The sequence below is a fragment of the Gossypium arboreum genome, chromosome 12 (assembly GCF_025698485.1).
Source record: "Gossypium arboreum isolate Shixiya-1 chromosome 12, ASM2569848v2, whole genome shotgun sequence".
NCBI lineage: Eukaryota > Viridiplantae > Streptophyta > Magnoliopsida > Malvales > Malvaceae > Gossypium > Gossypium arboreum.
The window spans coordinates 33,395,918-33,417,090 of record NC_069081.1 but is presented as its reverse complement, the minus strand read 5'-3'; the positions used below and the strand labels follow the sequence as shown (position 1 = coordinate 33,417,090).

The window sequence follows — 21,173 nt, the reverse complement described above, 5'->3', positions numbered from 1 at the left end:
CCTTCTAGGGGTCTGTTAGAATTAAGTGACCCAAATTCTTATTTAAATAAAATACGATGGAAAATAAAATAAAAGTAAAATCCATATAGAACTAGACTTCTTTTATTTTATTTTAGAATAAGGTTTTTAGACCTTATTAAACTCCATCTATTTTATATTGATTAGGATAAGGTGTTTCAATCCTACTAGAATATGGCTTTGCAAGCCTATAAATAGACATAGTCTATTCCTCTTGTATTAGAGTAAAATTTTTCGACATAGTGAATTTTCTTCTCCTCTGCCCGTGGTTTTTTTCCCGAAAGGGTTTCCACGTAAAATTTATGTGTTCTTTATTTTTATTTATTTTATTCTATTTATTTTTCACAAATTGGTATCGAGCTTAGGGTTATTCATCTCGATCACGGTAATGGCGTCTTTGAAGTATGAAATTCATTGTTGGATCGCAACACCGATTTGCGTTGTGGCAAATTAAGATGCAAGCGCTTCTTGCAGATGGATCTAGAGGATGCCCCGCTAGGATAGATAAGATGCCTTCGACATTAACAGATGAAGAGAAGAAGCGTAAGGATCGAAAGGCATTAACACAATTACATCGCATTTGTCCAACGAAATTTTGCGAGGATGTGATGAAAGAGAAAACCGCCATGCATTATGGAAGAGGCTAGAACAAATATGTATGTCGAAAACTCTAACAAGCAAGTTGCATATGAAGCGGCGTCTTTATGCTCATCGTTTGGAGGAAGGTGCGTCATACACGAACACTTAACAGTGTTTAAAGAAATTCTCTCAAACTTGGAGGCCATGAAGGTTCAGTATGATAAGGAAGATCTAGGGTTGATTCTACTTTGTTCGTTGCCCCCGTCTTATTCAACCTTTAGAGACACGATTTTATATAGCCGCGAATCTCTCACAGTTGATGAGGTTTATGATTCTTTAACCTCGTATGATAAGATGAAGCATCTTGTGGTTAAACCCAACTCTCAGGGAGAGGGTCTCATTGTTCGTGAGAGACAAGACCGGAATGTTGATGATGATCATGGTAGAACACAGAACGGAATCCTCGTGGTAAATCTAAGGGTAGATCGAAATCTTCAAACAGAGGTAAAACTTGCAACTTCGCAAGAAGAAAGGGCACATTAAATCTGAGTGCTATAAGCTACAAAATAAGATTAAAAGGGAGGCTGCGAATCAAAGGAAAACAACCGAAAAATTCGGTGAAGCCGATGTTGTAGAAGACTACAACGATGGTGAACTTCTAGTTGCTTCATCAATGATTCTAAAGTAAGCGAGTGGATACTTGATTCAGCTGCACCTTACATGAGTCCCAATCGGGATTGGTTTACAACTTATGAAACAATGATCTCAAGGTGTTGTTTTGATGGGAAATAATGCTTCATGTAAAATCGCGGTGTTGGAACAATTAAAGTTAAGATGTTTGATGGAGTTGTCGAACACTTAGTGACGTGCGGCATGTTCCGAATTGAAAAGAAATTTAATTTCGTTTAGTACTCTTGATTCAAAAGGGCAGATACACAAATGAAAGTGGGGTTTTAAAGATTTCAAAGGGTCCTTGTTGTAATGAAAGGGCAAAGAAAGATTGCCAAGTTATATGTTTTACTGAGGTTCTCTCATATCGGTGATGCATTTGTCGCTTCCTCTTCCTTGTCGGATGATGATATTACTAAACTTTGGCATATGCGCCTAGGGCATATGAGTGAGAATGGCATGGCGAAATTAAGCAAAGAGGACTTCTTAATGGGCAAGGAATTTGCAAACCTGAATTTCGTGAGCACCTTGTGTTTTGGGAAGCAAAGAGAGTTCGATTCACTAGAGGAATCCATAACACGAAGGAAACGTTGGAGTATATCCATTACGATCCGTGGGGGCCGTCGAGTGCCTTCGAGAGGTGGAGCTAATTATATGCTAACCTTTATTGATGATTTTTCCGAGAAAAGTTTGGGCGTTCTTCCCAAGCGAAAAGCGATGTGTTTTCCACATTTAAGTCTTGGAAAATTATGATTGAAAAAGCAGACGGAAAAGCAGATAAAATACCTCCGTCTGCACAATGGCTTAGAGTTACGTTACGATGAGTTTAATAGATTGTGCAAGTCGAAGGATCATGAGACACTTGACATTCGTCATACTCCACAGGAAAACAGCGTTGCGAGCGAATGAACGAACGATCATGGAGAAGGTTCGATGTATGTTGTCAAATGCCAACTTACCGAAGTCATTTTGGTGAAGCGACCTCTCGCATGTTTTTGATCAACCGATCTCCATCCGTTGCCATTGAGAAAAAGACTCCACAAGAGGTATGGTGCGGTAATCCCGCTAATTATTCGATTTAAAGATTTTTGGGTGTCTGCGTATGCTCATGTTGATAATGGAAAATTGGAACCGAGATCCATTAAATGCGTTTTCTTGGTTATAAAGTGGTGTAAAAGGCTATAAGTTATGGTGTCCTGAAAATAGAAAAGTTGTGATTAGCGAGAGATGTTGTTTTGATGAAACGCTATGCTACCTAACTTATCTCTTAAAGACTCTTCCAATAAAGAAAACCAAAAGCGGTGGAGCATCAGTTAATCTGAAATCAACTCCTCAAGCCATTACAAAAATTGAGAATAGAGTTGCTTCTTCACCGCAATACTCTATCGCCAAAAACAGGACAAGAAGAGAAATTAAACCTCCAAAGAAGTATGCCGAGGTTGATCTAGTTGCTTATGCTTTAAATGTGGTGAAGATATAGATGCGAATCAAGAGCCATTTAATTATTCGAGGCGATTAGTGTGAAGACTCGAAAAATGGATGTTTGCTATGCAAGAGGAGATGGAATCACTCCACAAAAACAGAACATGGGATCTTGTAAAACTTCCTAAAGGTAAAAAGGCATTCGTTGTAAATGGGTGTTTAAAAAGAAAGAAGGGACTCGGAGTTGAAGAACCCGGATATAAAGCAAGGCTTGTTGCAAAGGGTTACATCAAATTCGAGTGGACTTCACAGATGTGTTCTCTCCGGTTGTTAAGCATAGTTCGATTCGAGCTTTGCTTGGTATTGTTGCCATGCATGATTTGGAGCTTGAGCGTTAGATGTAAAAGCGCATTTTGCATGGAGAACTTGAGGAAGATATTTACATGCAACAACCGGAGGGTTTTATAGTCTCGGAAAAAGAGGACTATGTTTGCTTGCTGAAAAAGTCCCTTTACGGTTTGAAACAATCACCAAGACAAGGGTACAAGAGGTTTGATTCCTTTATGACTTCTCATGATTTCAAAAGAAGTAGTTTTGACAGTTGTGTCTACTTTAAGAAAAAAATGATGGTTCTTTTGTGTATCTACTTCTTTATGTTGATGACATGTTGATAGCGACAAAAGATAAAGAGAGATAAGAAAGGTTAAAGCCCAACTAAGTGAAGCATTTGAGATGAAAGATTTAGGACCAAAAAAGAAGATACTTGGTATGGAGATTCTCGAGATAGAAAAGCAAGTAAATTGTACCTAAGTCGGAAGGGTACATTGAGAAAGTTCTTTGCGTGTTCAATATGCAGAGTGCTAAGCTCGTTAGTACTCCTTTAGCACCATTTCGGACTTTCATCGGCCTTATCTCCTCAATCGATAATGAGATTGAGTACATGTCACATGTTCCATACTCTAGTGCGAGAGGATCTCTCATGTATGCTATGGTTTGTTCACGTCCGTTATATCATATGCGGTCGGTCAGGCGCTTAGCGATACATGGCGAATCTGGTAAAGAACACTGGAAAGCGATTCGGTGGATTTTAAGATACTTACGAGGCACTACTAATGTTTGCTTACGTTTGGAAGAACTAAAGATGGAGTTATAGGGTATGTTGATGCTGATTTTGCTGGAGACCTTGATAGAAGAAGATCTCTCACGAGTTACGTCTTTACAATCGGAGGTTGTGCAATTAGTTGGAAAGCCACTTTGCAAACTACGATCGCTTTGTCTACCAATCGAAGTGAGTACATGGCGATTCTTGAGGCTTATAAAGAAGCTATTTGGTTGAAGGGACTATTTAGTGAACTCAATGAAGACCTTCAAATCAGCCACGAGATTTTGTGACAATCAGTGCCATCTTTCTTACAAAAGATCAAATGTTTCATGAGAGAACAAAACACATTGATATTCGGTATCATTTTGTTCGTGATATTATTGCTCGTGGTGATATTGTTGTGAGCAAAATTAGCACTCATGAAAATCCTGCAGATATGATGACTAAGTCACTTCCTATAACCAAGTTTGAGCATTGCTTAGACTTGGTTGGTGTTCATTGTTGAAGTTAAACCCTTAAGGGGTTTTTAGAAGAGGTGAAGAACTTGTTTATTGAAAGTTCGCGATGAAGAACTTGTTCATTGAGAATTTGTGTCAAGGTGGAGATTGTTAGAATTAAGTGACCCAAATTCTTATTTAAATAAAATACGATGGAAAATAAAATAAAAGTAAAATCCATATAGAACTAGACTTCTTTTATTTTATTTTAGAATAAGGTTTTAAACCTTATTAAACTCCATCTATTTTATATTGATTAGGATAAGGTGTTTCAATCCTACTAGAATATGGCTTTGCAAGCCTATAAATAGACATAGTCTATTCCTCTTGTATTTGAGTAAAAATTTTCGACATAGTGAATTTTCTTCTCCTCTTGCCTGTGGTTTTTTTCCGAAAGGGTTTCCACGTAAAATTTATGTGTTCTTTATTTTTATTTATTTTATTCTATTTATTTTTCACAGGGTCATCGTTTTCATTTTTTGGCGGGATGGATTAAGCATACAGAGTTTGAAGAATAATTGGAATTTTGCTGGTTTTATGTCTAGCTCACTTTCTAATTTCACAAGCCAACTTAAGAAGTAGAATAAAGAGGTATATAGCCATGTTGGGCTACAAAAAAAGAGTCTGATTCAGAAACTTCATTTGATTTAGAGTAGGTTGAATTATTCTCAGTCTGACCATTTATTTTAGTTGGAATTATAGACTAGAGAGGAATTGGAAAATGTACTGTATCATGAGGAGCTTATTTGGAAACAAAAGGCGAGGTGCGATTGGATTTCTCTGAGAGATTGTAATACTAAATTCCTTTATAGGTGCACCCTTAAAAGGAGAAAGTATAATCAGATTACGGCTTTAAAAATGAGGAAGGAGAGTGGATTTTTTATGATGGGGATCTACGTCAGGAGGCGTCATGTTTTTTCAAAAATTTATATGGAGAAGACTCGGGGCCGATCAGAAGTCTTCCTACTAGTTCTTTTCTGAAGCTTGAAGATGATGAGATCCAAATGTTAAGCAAACCAGTTTCAACTGAGGAAATAAAATCTGCCCTGTTTGATATAGTCCTCTAAAGGTGCCGGGGAGTGATGGATTACATGCCCTCTTCTTTTAGAGTTAGTGGGAGCAGATTGGGGATTTTGTTTGTACCTAGGTCAAGAATTTTTTTTTATGGTTAAACGATCAATCCAGAGCTAAATAATACCCTTTTAGTCCACATTCAAAATCCCAAATCCAGAATGTTTTCCCAATTTTTATCAATCAGCCTTTGTTCAGTTCTTTACAAGTTGGTAATGGAAATTATTATCAATAGTTTCAAGCTAGTATTTTCAATAATTATTGGTCAAGAATAGACTGGGTTTATTGAGTAAAGGAGTACTATGGATAATATTGTAACACCCCTAACCCTTGTCTGATGTCGAAACAAGTTACGAAGCATTACCGGACTTATAAATCAAACAATCATACGTTTCATGACCAATTCTCTAACAAATTAAAATCCATTCATAAACATTCATATAGTCCCTAATACGAGCCCTGATGTCGAAACAAGTTACGAAGCATTACCGGACTTATAAATCAAACAATCATGCGTTTCATGACCAATTCTCTAACAAATTAAAATCCATTCATAAACATTCATATAGTCCCTAATACGAGCCCTCGAGGCCCCAAATAGACATTAAAAATAGTTCGAGACTAGACCGAGTACTCAAAAAATTTTTAGAAAAACATTGAAATTTTTCAAAGTGCAGGGGACACACGCCTGTGTGGCCAAGTCATGTGTCTCACACGACCAAGAGACACGCCCATGTCTCAGGCCATGTGGGCATTCGAAATGGGGACACACGGTCGTGTCCCAGCTGTGTCCGACCCCATGTAACTCAATGAGTTGGGTCATACGACCAACCCACACACCCGTGTGCCAGGCCGTGTGCTAGGCCTTGTGAAGTTACTGACTTGATTTTTAAAGAAGTTGTGTCACTAGAACGATGGAAATGTGTAAGTGTACACAATCGCAACAAGTAATAAAGTGACAAGTAAATGTCGAGTTATCATACCCATAGGGACTATGAAAAAATTTATTTATGAAATTAATTTAAAACACTTTGGTGAAGGAAAATATTTTGATTTGAGGAGGTGATTAAAAACTAGGATTTTAGCTAAGTAAAATAAATAAAAATGAAATAAAAGTTTCAATGCACTATTTCAAAAGATGATTAATTTTAATCAAAATGACTTAATTATGCTAGATTAATTGCATTTCTTAACTTAGAATTATTAAACTCATGTTCATGTTGTTACGAATAAATTCACGGCAACTCGGTAATTTTCTAACCTATGAACATACTTACCTACCAAAATTCATTTATCTCTTAACTATATCTCTATGTCAATTCAACCGATTAAACAAATTCTAATAAGCAAATGTGTTAATGTACATACATACTTATGAACTTAAAATAATCTCTTATACATATCTCTATGCCAATTCAAAGAATTAATTCAATCTCATAAGCACATAAAAGATTACGTGACGTAACAATGTATGTGACATCCCTAAATTGACCCTAGTCGGAAAGTGGTTTCGGGACCACTAAACCGAGTCATAATAATAATTAACCATCATAATTGATGCTCATTATATGTATATATGCATGTGTGAAAATTTCATGTTTGGATTTTGTTAATTGTAAGTGAATTTTTATCAAATAGGACTTATGTGAGAAAATTTAGAAATGTGCTAGGCAAATGTAAGGTGGCCTATTAATACATGTGGGAAAGTGTTGTCCTTGCATGTCAAATTAGCCAAAATGAAGCATGATGGCCGGCCATGCTATGGGTGGAAACATGTCTCCAACATGTTAGACTAGTGATGCATGTAGGAAACAATAAAATAAGAAAGTTAGCATTAAAGAAATGGAAAAAGAAAATGATGATAACAAAAAAAAAAAAAGAGTGTGGATGCTTTCCCCCCTTGCCGTACATGAGAGAAACAAAAGCAAAGAAAGAAAGAAAAAAGGGTGTTCATTCTCTCATTTTCTCCTTGCTTGGCGAATATACTAAGAAGAAAGGGGAAAAAGCTTGAGAAAATCAGCCATGGAGCTTACTAGACTAAGGTGTTTTGATACAAGAAGGTATGTTTTATGCCACTCTTGAAAATGCATGCATGATTTGGAGGATTGGTTCAAAATTTTCCTTGAATCTCAAATCGAAACTAAGTTGTTAGGTGAGTTAAAATTGACCATGCATGTTGTTTTCCTTGGTGAGTGTTTTGATGTTGTGATGAAAGCATGGAAATGAGTAAGTTCGAATGTTTAACAAAAGGAAATTTTGTGCCATTGAGTTCTTGTTGTTATGTGTGTGTGCATGAGTATTCGCCATGCTATAGAATTTATGTTGCAACATGATTAATGCTTAATGAGATGTATAATAGTACTTGTGAATGAGCTTGAGAGTATTTAAACAATTAGACATGAAAAGGGTGGTAATGAGGCTGAAAAATTGTTGGATGGTTAATTGGGTAAGGAATGAAGCATTCGCCATATGGGGTACAAATGGGCATAGGTGTTAAATACCTTGTATTGGAAACTTTGATAAATAAGTAGCAATAAATTAAGATGAGATTGAGTAAATTTTCAGCTTAGTTGTGTTAAGTATTCGGCAATAACCATAATAATGCATGTGAATGCCGTATGTTTGTGTTTGATGGAGAGGTAAATTGTTTGATTTAGCTCAAGAGCAAAGGGAACTAGATTGGACAAAGGAAAGGAGAAAGCAAACGAGTAGCCGATTTGGAACCGTTCTACCCCAAACAAGGTAAGTCATTAAGCACGATTTGATATTGCTTAAATGATTGTAAAATTTATACAATTGTGTTTAATGGGATGATATATATATATATGAATGAAAATGTATGTGTATGGAGTGATGACATTTGTTGAATGTAAAAGAAATAGTGAAATGTGTAGAAAGTTTGCTTTCGGCACTAAGTGTCTTGAACAATACGTGTGTACGGTGATGAGATCGGCACTAAGTGTGCGTGCTGGAAATATATGGCACTAAGTGTGCGTGCTGGAAATATATGGCACTAAGTGTGCAAGCTGGAAAAATCTGACCTTGGGTGTGCGAGCTCGGAGGGTATGGCACTTGTGTGTGCGGGCTTAAATTACGTGGCACTAAGTGTGCGAAATCGAGTAGTAAGCACTGTATGTGCGTACTTTAAATATATGGAGGTGTGTCTCCATTGAATTGAGTATGGACAGCGGATCGGGTAAGTACCTCGAGCTCATGACGAATAGAGAATACGTTCATGCTTGGGGTTGAAATTGGTAAGCCTTAAATCTATGTGATGATTGAAATTGTATGGTTGTGCTGGAAAATGAGTTAATGTGTAAAAATGCTTGATTATCTTGTTGTGTAGAATATGAAATGTGGATGTATGAATTGAGTGCGAGATTGGACCGAAAGGTCCGAGGTATTATGGTATAGATTCGATATGGACGAGTACCTAGCCTCATTTGTTGTACATGTAGTAGTAACTTTATCGGTGGATTGATGAATGCTTATGACTTACTGAGTTGTAAACTCACTCGGTGTTTTCTTGTCACCCATTTTAGGTCTCTCGGCCTCGTATTGTTTGCGTGATCGGGACCGTCGTTGAAGTCATCACACCGGCTGAAATCTTGTGGTATTGTTTTTGTTGTTGAAGAACATTTGGCATGTATAGGCTATTATATTTTGTCGAATTGTGGGTTGTAAACTTTAAGCCATGTGAAAATGGCCTATGTGGTCGTCGAGTGGGATGCTAGAACCTATAGCCACGAGTCTTAGAAACTCAAATTTTGATAAGGTGGCCATAATTTGTGTCATGTATGATGGATGATTAAGGCCAAGGAAAAATTCATGAAATTGGCATAGTCTACTGCAGTAACTGTTGCGGACAGTAGCAGTGAGACGAGATTGAAAAATCACTAAAAATAGTAAAAGTAGAATTAAATAGTGAGTAAATTATGGAACTGAACCTTGATGAATCTATTTTTATATGGACGAAACAAAACGACCATATGAGCAGTATACTGAGAAATATTAAGGTTCTCGTGAGACAGGTCTAGAACGGTTTCTGGGTCCCCTGTCGCGAATTTGAAAATTTCCCATAAATTATCCAGAAAGAATTAGGAGTCATGCCTTATATGTACAGATTCCATTTTGAGTCTAGTTTCATTAGAAACAAACAGAACCAGTATTAAAGCCCTGTACAGAGAGATATTCAAGTTGTAACGCGCGAAGGTCAGAGCAGTCGGTCCCTGTAACATGGGTGACTTTAACTAATAAACTGTACCAATTGGCCCAACCAAAAATTCTAAAAATAAATCCATGGATGGGTATATGAGTCTAAATTCAGGGAAAATTTACGAAACCAGTTTCCGAGTTTTGAAACTCGAGATATGATTTTTAAGGTGACGGTGACGCAGTTTTCCAGCCTGACTGGTAATGTCAAATTGGTTGGTATCTTGAGAGGGTTTGGCCGTTAACCCCTTGTGTCCGACACCGGCGTCAGTCACGAGTTAGGGGTGTTACAATGTATTTCTACCTTGAAACAGTTTAATCACAATAATCTTGCAAGTTATGCAAGGCTAATGTATCGCTAGATACCGTTGTTAATTTAACCCTCAGCTACCTTAGATGATTAAACATGCAATGATTAAGTATCGTGTCAATTAATTACAATTTCAATTTTTTTAAATAATTAATTCATTAGTTTCCTTACAATAGTAATGCAAGAATAACTTAGTCATGGTTTTACTTAATCAAACATCTTACTGAGGCTTATAACAACACAAACACAATTTTAATAAATTAAATAGACAAAATGCAATCAACCTAACACGAATTAAATTTAAGCCTATTAATTAAGTTGAACATATCGAAATCACAAATATTCATAGACATGATCATTATAACAACAAAAAAATTAAAAGGATAGGGAACAAGAATCAAATCAAGTGTTTTCTCCGTGGCTTGACTAGTTTGCTCCACTCCTCCTTCTCCACTTGTTCTTGTCGAACCGAGGCTTCTACGAACACTTGAATGCTACTCCAAATGTTGGTTGATTGAATCTTTTTCAAGAGGTGAAATCGGCAAGGGAATAGGGGAAGAGAGTGAAAAAAATAGAAGGGAATGAAGAGAGAAAAATAAGAGAGAAGTGAGGAGATGAGAAGGGTTGAGATGTTGTGCTTGAAGTGAGCAGCAAAGGGGGTATTTATAGGTTGAGATGGCTGCTAAAATTAGCAAAAATCAGCAGCCATAGAGTCCCCCCATGGCCGGCCACACATGTGGCAAGTTTGAAGAATTCAAACTTGCTATTTTAAGGTAGGGGCAAATCTAGAAAGGCACAAATAGTGAAGCGGTTTGAATGCAATTTGAAGGAGTCTTCAAGGGCCATTTTGCAAGTTAAATAATCAGCCAAGCAAGCTGATTGGTTCAGCATGTCGAACGATTTTGGGCTGCCCAGTGCTAGGTTGGATCGGTTTTCTCAGTTCATATAACGCCCCTCACCCATATTCAACACCAAAATAAGGTTACAGAGCATTACCTGTAACACCCCACACCCAAGTCCTACACCGGGATGGGACACGAGACATTACCACACTTAAACACATGCATTCCAACGTTTTTGAATCATCAAGACTTAATCAAATTTAAAACTTTAACTAAACTCCTTAACAAAGGCCTACAAGGCCTTAAACGTCCATTGGGAATCACTCGAGACCATCTCGGGTTCTTGACTGACTGAAAAAAATTTACCCTTGAAACAGGGAACACGCCCGTGTGGAAGGGCAACACGGTCGTGTTGATGGCCCATGTGACACACATGGCCTAAGCCTCTAGGGACACGCTTGTGTCCCACGCCCGTGTGAATTAAATTCTAAATTCTAACCTATAAGGGTTTTCACACGACCTGACACACGCCCTTGTCTATAGCCCGTGTCTCTCACATGGCCATGACACGCCCGTGTCCTAGCCCATGTCTAAAAACCTTGACATTCTGTTTCTGACGTCAGCATCCAATAAGGGGCACATGGCCAAGGCACACGCCCGTGGCCAAAGGCCGTGTGCTCCACACGGCTGAGACACATAGCCGTGTCTCTGCCCGTATGTTTACTACCATGAATTCTGACTTGAAATTTTTACGTGCAGAGGACATACGGCAGGACAACACGCCCATGGGGCTAGCCGTGTGTCACACATGGTCTAGACATACGCCCGTGTGTCTACCCGTGTGGACAAAATAAGGCTATTAACCAAGCCTCTTTGCCACCCTTACTAACACTAACCTACATAAGATCAACCAAACCAATACAAGCATAATATATATATAACGAATTCAACCACAACCGTTTGAAATTTTCATCAAATGCATGTAATAATAGTAATTAATATTAGCCAACACATGTGGCCAATCGAACAAGACATAAACTAAAGATTCGAGTCACTATACATGCCAAAAATCAAAATATTTGAACTAGCTATACCAAAAGCTTCAAGTGATAGTGTGATCACTGTCTCCGACGTCTCTTGATCCCCAATACTAGCTTGACGGCACTATAAGAAAATGGAAAAGAAGGGGGTAAGCATAAAGCTTAGTAAGCTCACATGCAAATAATAAACAACATAACTCATAAATTAAAATAAGGAAAAGTTTCATAAGCTTAACTTTCTCATACACACTCTTACCACAAGTATTTAACATATCAAATTCTCTACTCAAAAGTTTTACGTACATACCTGTACCAAACTCGTAATACAATTGCATAATTCCCAATATTAACTTAGTCACCGAATAACTACTAACTTACTCGTTGAACACTAGGAATATTATTGGATACTCGGAAATCTTACACATAACGCGTTATATGTAGCCACATGCTACCTTATTTAATACACCACATGTTGCTCGTTCTCAAACTAATCACAAGCCTGTTCACACAAGCTGACAGTCGAGACGTAACTACACGAGCTACTCACACAAGCTGACAGGTACCCGCAACACATGCCAGGTTACCCAGCCACCGGTAGAACGTACATGACTAGCGCCCGGATTTATAAAATCACACATCACATATACAAATGAGCTCATAACCACATAGTTCCTAGTGACATGTCATTTTGTATCCTAATTTTATTCCTAAAGTTCAAACGAGATTTTTCTTGTAGACTTACCTTCAACAAATTTGGTCACATAAGCAGTTACATATTTTCATGAGAAAAGGGTTACCACAAAATCCCGCATAAAAATAAAAAGAGTAATGTAACTTACCTTCAAGCGTAGAAATTACAATTCATGCATCAATTAAGCATTTATACATGATTCACATTGTATTATTTACATGTGCACTTATATCGGTACAAAATTTGTAGAAACGAGTCTAGTCTTCGTACACATTGTTTTTCCCCCGGTCAAGGTCCGTTCCTCTTTTTCTTAATCTAAAAGGATAAAAATTCACTAGATAAGTCCACATAATCAAAAATTCACATTCTTGGCAAATTGACCATTTTGCCCCCCAAACTTTTACAAAATGACCATTTTACCCCTAGGTCCAAAATTCTATTTTTATCGAATTTCCTTCTTAACCAAGCCTAACCTACCATTTATCTCTCTTATGACAACCCTAAATTTCAAATATTTCACAATATTACTATCTATTTTATAAACTTTGCAAAATGGTCCTATTAGGGTTTTCATGAGAAATCCTTTCACCAAAGTTGTTCATTTCACCACTATGATTCATTTCCTTCCATAAAATTTCAGAAAACAACATAAATTCTCTCATGGTAAAATCCTAGACTTTCAACCATTTTGCAAAATAGTCCCCTCATTTGAAAGCTCATGTTACAAGGGTTCTAAAAATGCAAAAATCATCAAGAAAGACCATCAAAATCACTTACTTGTGAGGGCTACAAGTTGCTGAAATTTCAAGCTTCCAAAAACCCCATTTTTGCTGAAAAATTTTGGTGGAGAATAAGGGAAAAATGAAAAAGATTATGGCTAGACACTAGGGTAATATTTTACTATGTAATAAGTCACCTAACCATTGACCATGCTAATTTCTTGTCCCCTGTGGCCGGCCATTAGCTACTAAAGGGTCTATTACCCTCAATTCTGGTTCTCTAGCTATTAACACTTTTAACTATCAAAATAGGACTTTGTACTTTATGCGATTTAGTCTTTTTCGCAATTAAGGTCACAATCGCTAAAATTAGCTCATCCAAATTTTCATACACTTATATAATTATACTATAACACATAAAATAATATTAAAAATAATTCTCTGACCCCGAATTAGTGGTTCTGAAACCATTGTTCCGATCAACCCCAAAATCAAAAAATGTTTAAAATATAAAAATTACAAAAGTGAAAAAATTATAGAAAATTAAAAATATATTATTAAAAGTTATTCAAAAATTAATATAAAAATTAAAAAATATAAAATAGAGAGAAAATGTTTACAATTTTTAGGAAAATATATGTTCGCTCATATTTAGGTAGAAAGTTGCTATATATGGGTGCCCTTTTAGGAAATAATGTTATAGAATAATATAATTTTCTTTTAAGGTACTATCAGTCAATTAGTGTTGTCCTTTAGTTAAATGCACTTGGATAACTATCTTCTCTTTCACTTGACCTTTAGGTTCTGCAAGTTGAGTCATTAATATCGAAGATTCGGAATTTTAGCCTTGATGTATTCCAGTTCTTGAAGTCTTCCCATCAGCATCTGCCTGATGAATTGAATTCAGCATCTCTTGAGGTAATTTAAAACCCAAGTTAATTGAAGCTTTTACTTTTATTTGAAGATTGTACTCTTCATCTTGTATTTAAGTTTTATAAATACAGCATAATTATTGTATTCTCACAATGATTACCAAAAAACTGTCATGTATTGGAGCGTGAATGGCATCTAAGTATACAGTTGTGAGATGTGAAAAAATATGCAGCTTTCATTTTGATTTAATTTCTGAGTTCAAAGAATGCTAAAGGGGATTCCACATTTCAGGATGTTTAACTATTGGCAATTGATTGCAGCACTGCTTGCAGAAAATTAAGCTTGTAGCATATGAGCAAGCATCATCTGTCATCAGGGAAGCCATACGGGATCAAGTGGATAGTGTTGGACCATCCTTGGACATAATAGTGAAAATTGCAGAGAACTTGAGTTTGAGGTCAAACCAGGAGATTCTGATAGAGGCCGTGGCCCTTGAAAAGTTGAAGGAGAATGCTGAACAAGCTGAAAAAACTGCAGACGCTGAGTTTATTGATCAAATTATTGCTCTTGTAAATCGCATGCATGATCGTCTTGTATTAATGAAACAATCTGAGACCTGTAGCCCAGTTCCAATACCTGCTGATTTCTGCTGCCCCCTTTCCCTAGAGCTAATGACTGATCCAGTGATTGTGGCATCTGGCCAAACCTATGAGCGGGCTTTCATCAAGAACTGGATTAGTCTTGGGTTCACTGTGTGCCCCAAGACACGGCAAACTTTGGCTCATACCACTCTTATACCTAATTACACAGTAAAGGCACTAATTGCAAATTGGTGCGAGTCAAACAATGTGAAGTTGCCTAATCCCACGAAGTCCATCAATTTAGACCAATCCCACCCCCTTCTTGTGCACGCAGAGTCTGGCTTGCCAAGGGATTCAAATAGTTTTCCTCCCCCTAGAATCAGCCAACCATTGTCACCTGAGTCACGGTCTAGAGGTCAAGCTGGTAAGAACCTAGTCACATCCAGTGGACTTCATCACAAGGGAACCTCCCCACTACATCCTCGTTCTACCTCAGAAAGTTCCTTGCCAGCTATAGCTGGAAATGGAGGGGGTGGATGTTGCAAGAATATCACTAAAGAGTGTGGAAGACAGGTCAAAGTTGGAACGAAGGTATAGCGATTCTGTTGGTGAACCCCCTGTGTCACCTTCTAACAATATTGGTCAGTCATCTCAGAACCACACAAGATCTGTCTCAGCCTCTAGTGCACTTCCTAATCCAGATTCTCCTCTAGGAGCTGTTGGAGATGCCAATGAGACTTCTGATGGTTCAACTCATCTCGCAGCCTACAATAGTGATGCTTCTGGAGAGGTGAAATCTGATGCACAGCCTACAGTTAGCCCAGCCATTCCACAAAGAGAACCTCAGTTTCCTCCTCGGTTGATGGATACACGATCTCGAAGCCAAACAATCTGGCGACAGCCATCGGAAAGATTCATTCCAAGAATAGTTTCTTCTCCTGGTGTTGAGAACAGGGCTGACCTTTCTGGCATTGAAGCCCAGGTGAAGAAGTTAGTGGAGGACTTGAAGTGCACTTCAGTTGATACTCAAAGAGAGGCCACAGCTCAACTCAGGTTACTTGCTAAGCACAATATGGATAATCGGATTATAATAGCGAACTGTGGGGCCATTGTCTTGTTAGTTGATTTGCTTCATTCACCGGATACGAAGACTCAGGAAAATGCTGTTACAGCACTTCTTAACTTGTCAATTAATGATAACAACAAAACAGCAATCGCTGATGCCGATGCAATTGAGCCTCTGATTCATGTCCTTGAGACAGGAAGCCCTGAAGCTAAAGAAAACTCAGCTGCCACTCTCTTCAGCCTTTCAGTCATTGAGGATAACAAAGTCAAGATTGGAAGGTCTGGGGCAATCAAGCCTCTTGTTGATTTATTGGGGAATGGTACTCCTAGGGGAAAGAAAGATGCAGCTACCGCTTTGTTTAATCTGTCAATATTTCATGAAAACAAGGCTCGAATTGTGCAAGCCGGTGCTGTAAGACACCTTGTGGACTTGATGGACCCAGCAGCTGGAATGGTTGATAAGGCAGTTGCTGTTTTGGCTAATCTTGCTACAATTCCTGAAGGGAGGAATGCTATTGGGCAGGAGGGTGGGATTCCTGTGCTGGTCGAGGTTGTTGAGTTGGGCTCAGCGAGAGGAAAGGAAAATGCTGCTGCTGCCCTTTTACAACTCTGCACAACCAGTGGTAGATTTTGCAATATGTTTCTCCAAGGAGGAGCTGTTCCACCACTAGTGGCATTGTCCCAGACCGGCACCCCAAGAGGTAAAGAGAAGGTAATAGTTATGCTGTTCTTTTTTCTTTTATTTCTCACTAAACCTTTCTTCTTTACCGTTAATTAAGCATGAGTTGATCACAGGCACAGGCACTTCTGAGCTACTTCAGGAACCAACGACATGGTAGTGCTGGAAGAGGCTGAAAGTAGGCATTGGGTCTAAATACAGTTTGTATACATTTGGTGCTTCAAATAATGCATTTTGTAGGTTTGCTGCCTGGGCTTACATTTTATACAGGGTTTTGTTGTAGAGAAAAAGAGAAATTTTATTTGTAGAGTCCTCTTGTGAAGTGCTTCTGATACATGGCAATTGTGAAATGTTAGAAGTTTCCTACATGTGAGTCCGTCTGGTGTTTGCAGCCGGGGGAGAAGACGATAGGAACCAATGAATAACGTCTGTCCTGGTTTATCCCATGCGCCTAATTATTTTTCGCTCAAAACTGTTCTTTCAGATTAAACTAAATAATCAGATTGATTTGTAAGATATGCATTTGCTGCCATTTTAAGCTTTTCTGTACTTTCATTGGAACATTGTCTAACCAAACAACTCCTTTTTTCGCTGTAATGGTTCATAAGCTATATATGATCGTTTCAGTTGTTACTTTGACAATGTTTAACCTGCACAAACGATCTTGAGATTCATTAGCATTGGTATTAGTAAAATAAATTGTGATTTTATTATATAATCGAAAAATTAAAGACAGAAAATGGGTAAATGAAGGGGAAAAAACAAGAATAGTGGAAATTACAGAGGAAAAAAAAAACTAGAGTTTCCGCCTCTCAGTACACCAGCCAAAGAATTACAACGCAAAATGTGGAATGTGATCAAAACCAATCTAGAAGCTCAAAGCAATGGCTGCCCATCCCAACGCCAACCCTCCAATTATCTTCTTCATGTTCTTCATTGCCTCTGCTCCACTCTGCATTTGTTTACAATAACTCTTTAAATTTTACAGATAAATATAGTTTTAAGATGAAAAAAAAAAAAGATCCGTTGGTCTGTCCTTTTTCAGAAAATTAAATGAACTAGCTCAACGGTGCATCCTTTAGACGCGATTAAACGAAAAACAAGATCTCTCTACATTTATGCAGTGTAAAAGTTCAGATCTGAAAGCGCATTGTTATATGATGTAAGCTACTGAAACGTTAGTAAAGAGAAGAGAATGTACCTCGTCGGCAGCGACAGATGGACCGGGAGAGGAAGCATCGAGGCTCGGTCCAGGAGCTCCAGTTGGTGGAGCGGGAGGTCCAAGCATATCAGGTGAAGGAGCCGGAGCATGGTGTTTCTTGGATTTCTTGCTTTTGCTCTTGCTCTTGCTTGGAGCTGGGGCCGGAACCTCAGCAGTAGTTGGTGCCGCAACAGGAGCCGGAGGAGAGGCCGAGCTCTCTGGTGGAGTCGTCGGTGCAGCAACGGGAGGCGATCTGGCTGGAGGAGAGCTCACAGGTACTGGAGCCGGTGGAGAACTCACCGGAGCAGCAGCCGGAGGAGAAGACGGAGCAGATTTAGATGGGGCTGGAACCGCCGCAGACTTCTCCGGAGCCGCAACCGGTGGTGAAGAAGTTGGTGGGGAAGTGGTAGGGGCAGCTGTTGGAGCCGGTGATTTAGGTTTGCTAACAGGGGCAGTAGCAGGGAGCAGTAGCAGGAGTAGTCGCGGCCGGCGGAGCTTTAGTAGGTGAGGCTGCCGGAGATTGACCACCGACAGCGGTCACCACAAAACAAATCAAAACAACTGCAAATGCACTTCTACGATCCATTTCTTGAAGACAGAGGGAGAGTGAAGTAGTAACAGAAACTAATGACAAGGAGACAAGAGACTCTCAATAAATATATAAATAAATGAGGGAGAGAAAATCAGAAAAAATGATGATTATAAAAAGAAAAGAAGAAAAAGTTAGGAACGTGTTTGGATCAGAAATAGCCGTTGGATGAGAAGCTATTGCGGGGCCCACCGGCATCAAACTATCAAACAAAGACACATTGTAATGTGGCGATCAAGACTCGACACAGTCTGGATTGGGGGCCCACACACGTGGACCATGTAATTTGCTGTTACATTACCTGATTAGGGTAAACTACACCTAAGGTTACTGAACTATTAATAAATTTACATTTCAGTCATTTAACTTTAAAAAGTTACAAAATAATTATTAAATCATTCAGAAGTTTTTATTTAATTCATTGAACTATTAAATCACTGTTATATAACTTTTTTTTATTCACACGGTCTGCACCAATCAAAGGATCTCATTTTCCTTCTCTTTAACAATTTAATTATTTTCATGAAATAACTTTGAATATTATGAATTTACGAATAAAAATCCAAACAGTTTTCTTCTCCGATCTCTTACATTGACCTAGATCGAGGTATGTTCTTCTACTCGCCTATAGGTACTAATCTATTGTACCAATCGTCAAATCATCACTTGGAGCTCACTAACCGAACTTTAGAAAAAATACTTAACAATCCAATAACTTAAATAAATACTTTCGAATAATTCAGTGACCACGTTGTAACTTTTCAAAGTTAAGTCACCTTAGGTGTAGTTTATCCTACTTAATATTATAATAAATGTTTAATTCTATCCCCAACCCCTATACTCTTTGGGGTTTTGAAATTTAGCCTTCCTACTTTTGATTTTAAAATTTTAGTTTCTCTTTGTTTTATTTAAAAGTTAAATTCCAATTCATGAAAACTTGGTTAAATTTGAATATAGATCATTTTAATATTCGAATAATTGATCTAAAAATAATAATATATATTTAAATTGAATGGAAATGTTATTAATTAAATTTTAATTTTAAATTAAGCAGGAGAGATATGGAATTAAAAGGTGATAGATTAAAATTTAAAAGCTGAAAGAGTACAGGGTTGAAAAAAATTAAACCTACAATAACTAATTGAATGAAGTAGTGAGACAGCTGGAGGTAGGGATAGTGGGGTATTGCTGGGCAAAGAGACAAACCAATAGGAGGCGGCCACGTAACTGGGTAAAGCTGTTACCGGTGATATTTTGAGATGGGTCATCGACTCACCGGCAAGAAACTGTATCTCTGCAAGCAAAACTTGTCTGGAATAACGTGACGTGTATTATACTTAAACACCCTAACCTTTTCTCTTTTCGTTAAAAATTGTAAAGTGGCTAAGGCCTTTTTTGTGTTTTTTTTTTTTTTATCATCTATATATTAGAGTTTTAAAAGAAGTTTTGCAAAATAGTTGTGTAATTATTTCACCTACACCCTTTGGCCTCTCTCGGTATATTATTGAGAGAGTATTTAATTGAATCGAATAAAAAAAATTAAGTTAATCAAGTTAACGAGTCTTATTTTATCATTCTAATTCGATTTGAATTTTTTTCAAATTGAATTGAGTAAAATGAAATTCGAGTCGATTCGAATGAAATTAGTTGAGTTAAATTAAAATCTTGTTTTACTATAATTAAATCCATATTATAGCACATAATTTTGAAACCATATATATTTGAAAAAATTTCAAAGCAAAAATAAAAAAAAATTTACTTTAGTATGATAAACTTGAATCATTAATTAACTTATTTAGGCCCCAACATTATTATTTTAGAAAATTTTAATTTTTAAATTTCTTTATATCTTTTTTAGAATTTTTTTGAAATTTTATAATTTTTAAAAATATAATTTTGGAATTTTTATAAATATTTTGAAATTTTAAATTTATTTTGAATTATTTTATATTTTTTATTGAGAGAGAGGTCAAGTTGCTCATTTTCAAACTTGGCAGAGACCAAAAAAGTATTTATACCAATATGTTATTCGAATTATTCGAGTTATTTGAATTGTAAAATTTAACTCGATTCGAACTCAAAACTCGAATTACTTATTCGAGTTTACTTGAATAATTTGAATGACTCGATTCAATTAACTTAAAATTTGATTTTTTTTTAATCGAATCGAATTTTGCTCACCCCTACTGTTTTGCACAGCATCACAATATAGATTTTTCGGTTTTAGAATATCGCCGATCCATATTCTTCTTCAATACTGTCGAGCTCGACCCTTCCACAATCATTATCTGTACATCATCATCATATATTATATGAATAGTAGAATATATTATTGAATTGTCATATATAATAAATTCATATCTCTATAATTTAATCGAAGCTTCGATTTTTAATTGATTTTACACTTCATCTTCACTAATATGATATCTTTTAAGAACATCATATTAATCAGACTCAAATATGACATTGATATCTATATCATGAATTTAACCATTATAGTTCACCACAACAAAGAACATAATGCTGATTTTATATAAAATTTCTATATATAGTATCAATTTAAATTAAAAATTTATCAATATATAACTAATAAAACAATAATATCATTCTGCCTAATATAATATATGAGTATAACATAAACATATTTCATAAAAAAAAACTATGCTTAATGTGATGCATTGGATTTATAATATTAAATAAATTAAACTTTATTAAATTATTTCTATTTTAATATTTTTAAGAATAATATTGAGGGAAATTAAAATAGATTCTCAAATATGAAATAAAATATAGGATTTATTTTCTAAATATAAGGACGCAAATTTCATAAATAAATAATATTATATAAATCATACAAATCCTATTTCAAATAATTTTTTAGTTTCATCAGTCATTTGTTTTAAGATCAACAAATTCAACCGCGTTTGTAAAATATATTTTTGTAAAAAGTTAGCTTAATAATCAATTTTTGTTATAAAATAAAGAGAGATGGAGAGAATAAATAACAAATAAA

At 36.7% G+C, this 21,173-nt stretch overlaps 2 pseudogenes; one reads left to right on the top strand and one right to left on the bottom strand.

The window, feature by feature from the left end:
* LOC108477798 (U-box domain-containing protein 4-like) overlaps window positions 1-17,322 on the top strand; it is a 30,540-nt pseudogene extending 13,218 nt beyond the window's left edge.
* Window positions 17,057-18,263, bottom strand: LOC108479292 (lysine-rich arabinogalactan protein 18-like; annotated as a pseudogene).
* Between the last annotated feature and the right edge of the window lie 2,910 nt (window positions 18,264-21,173).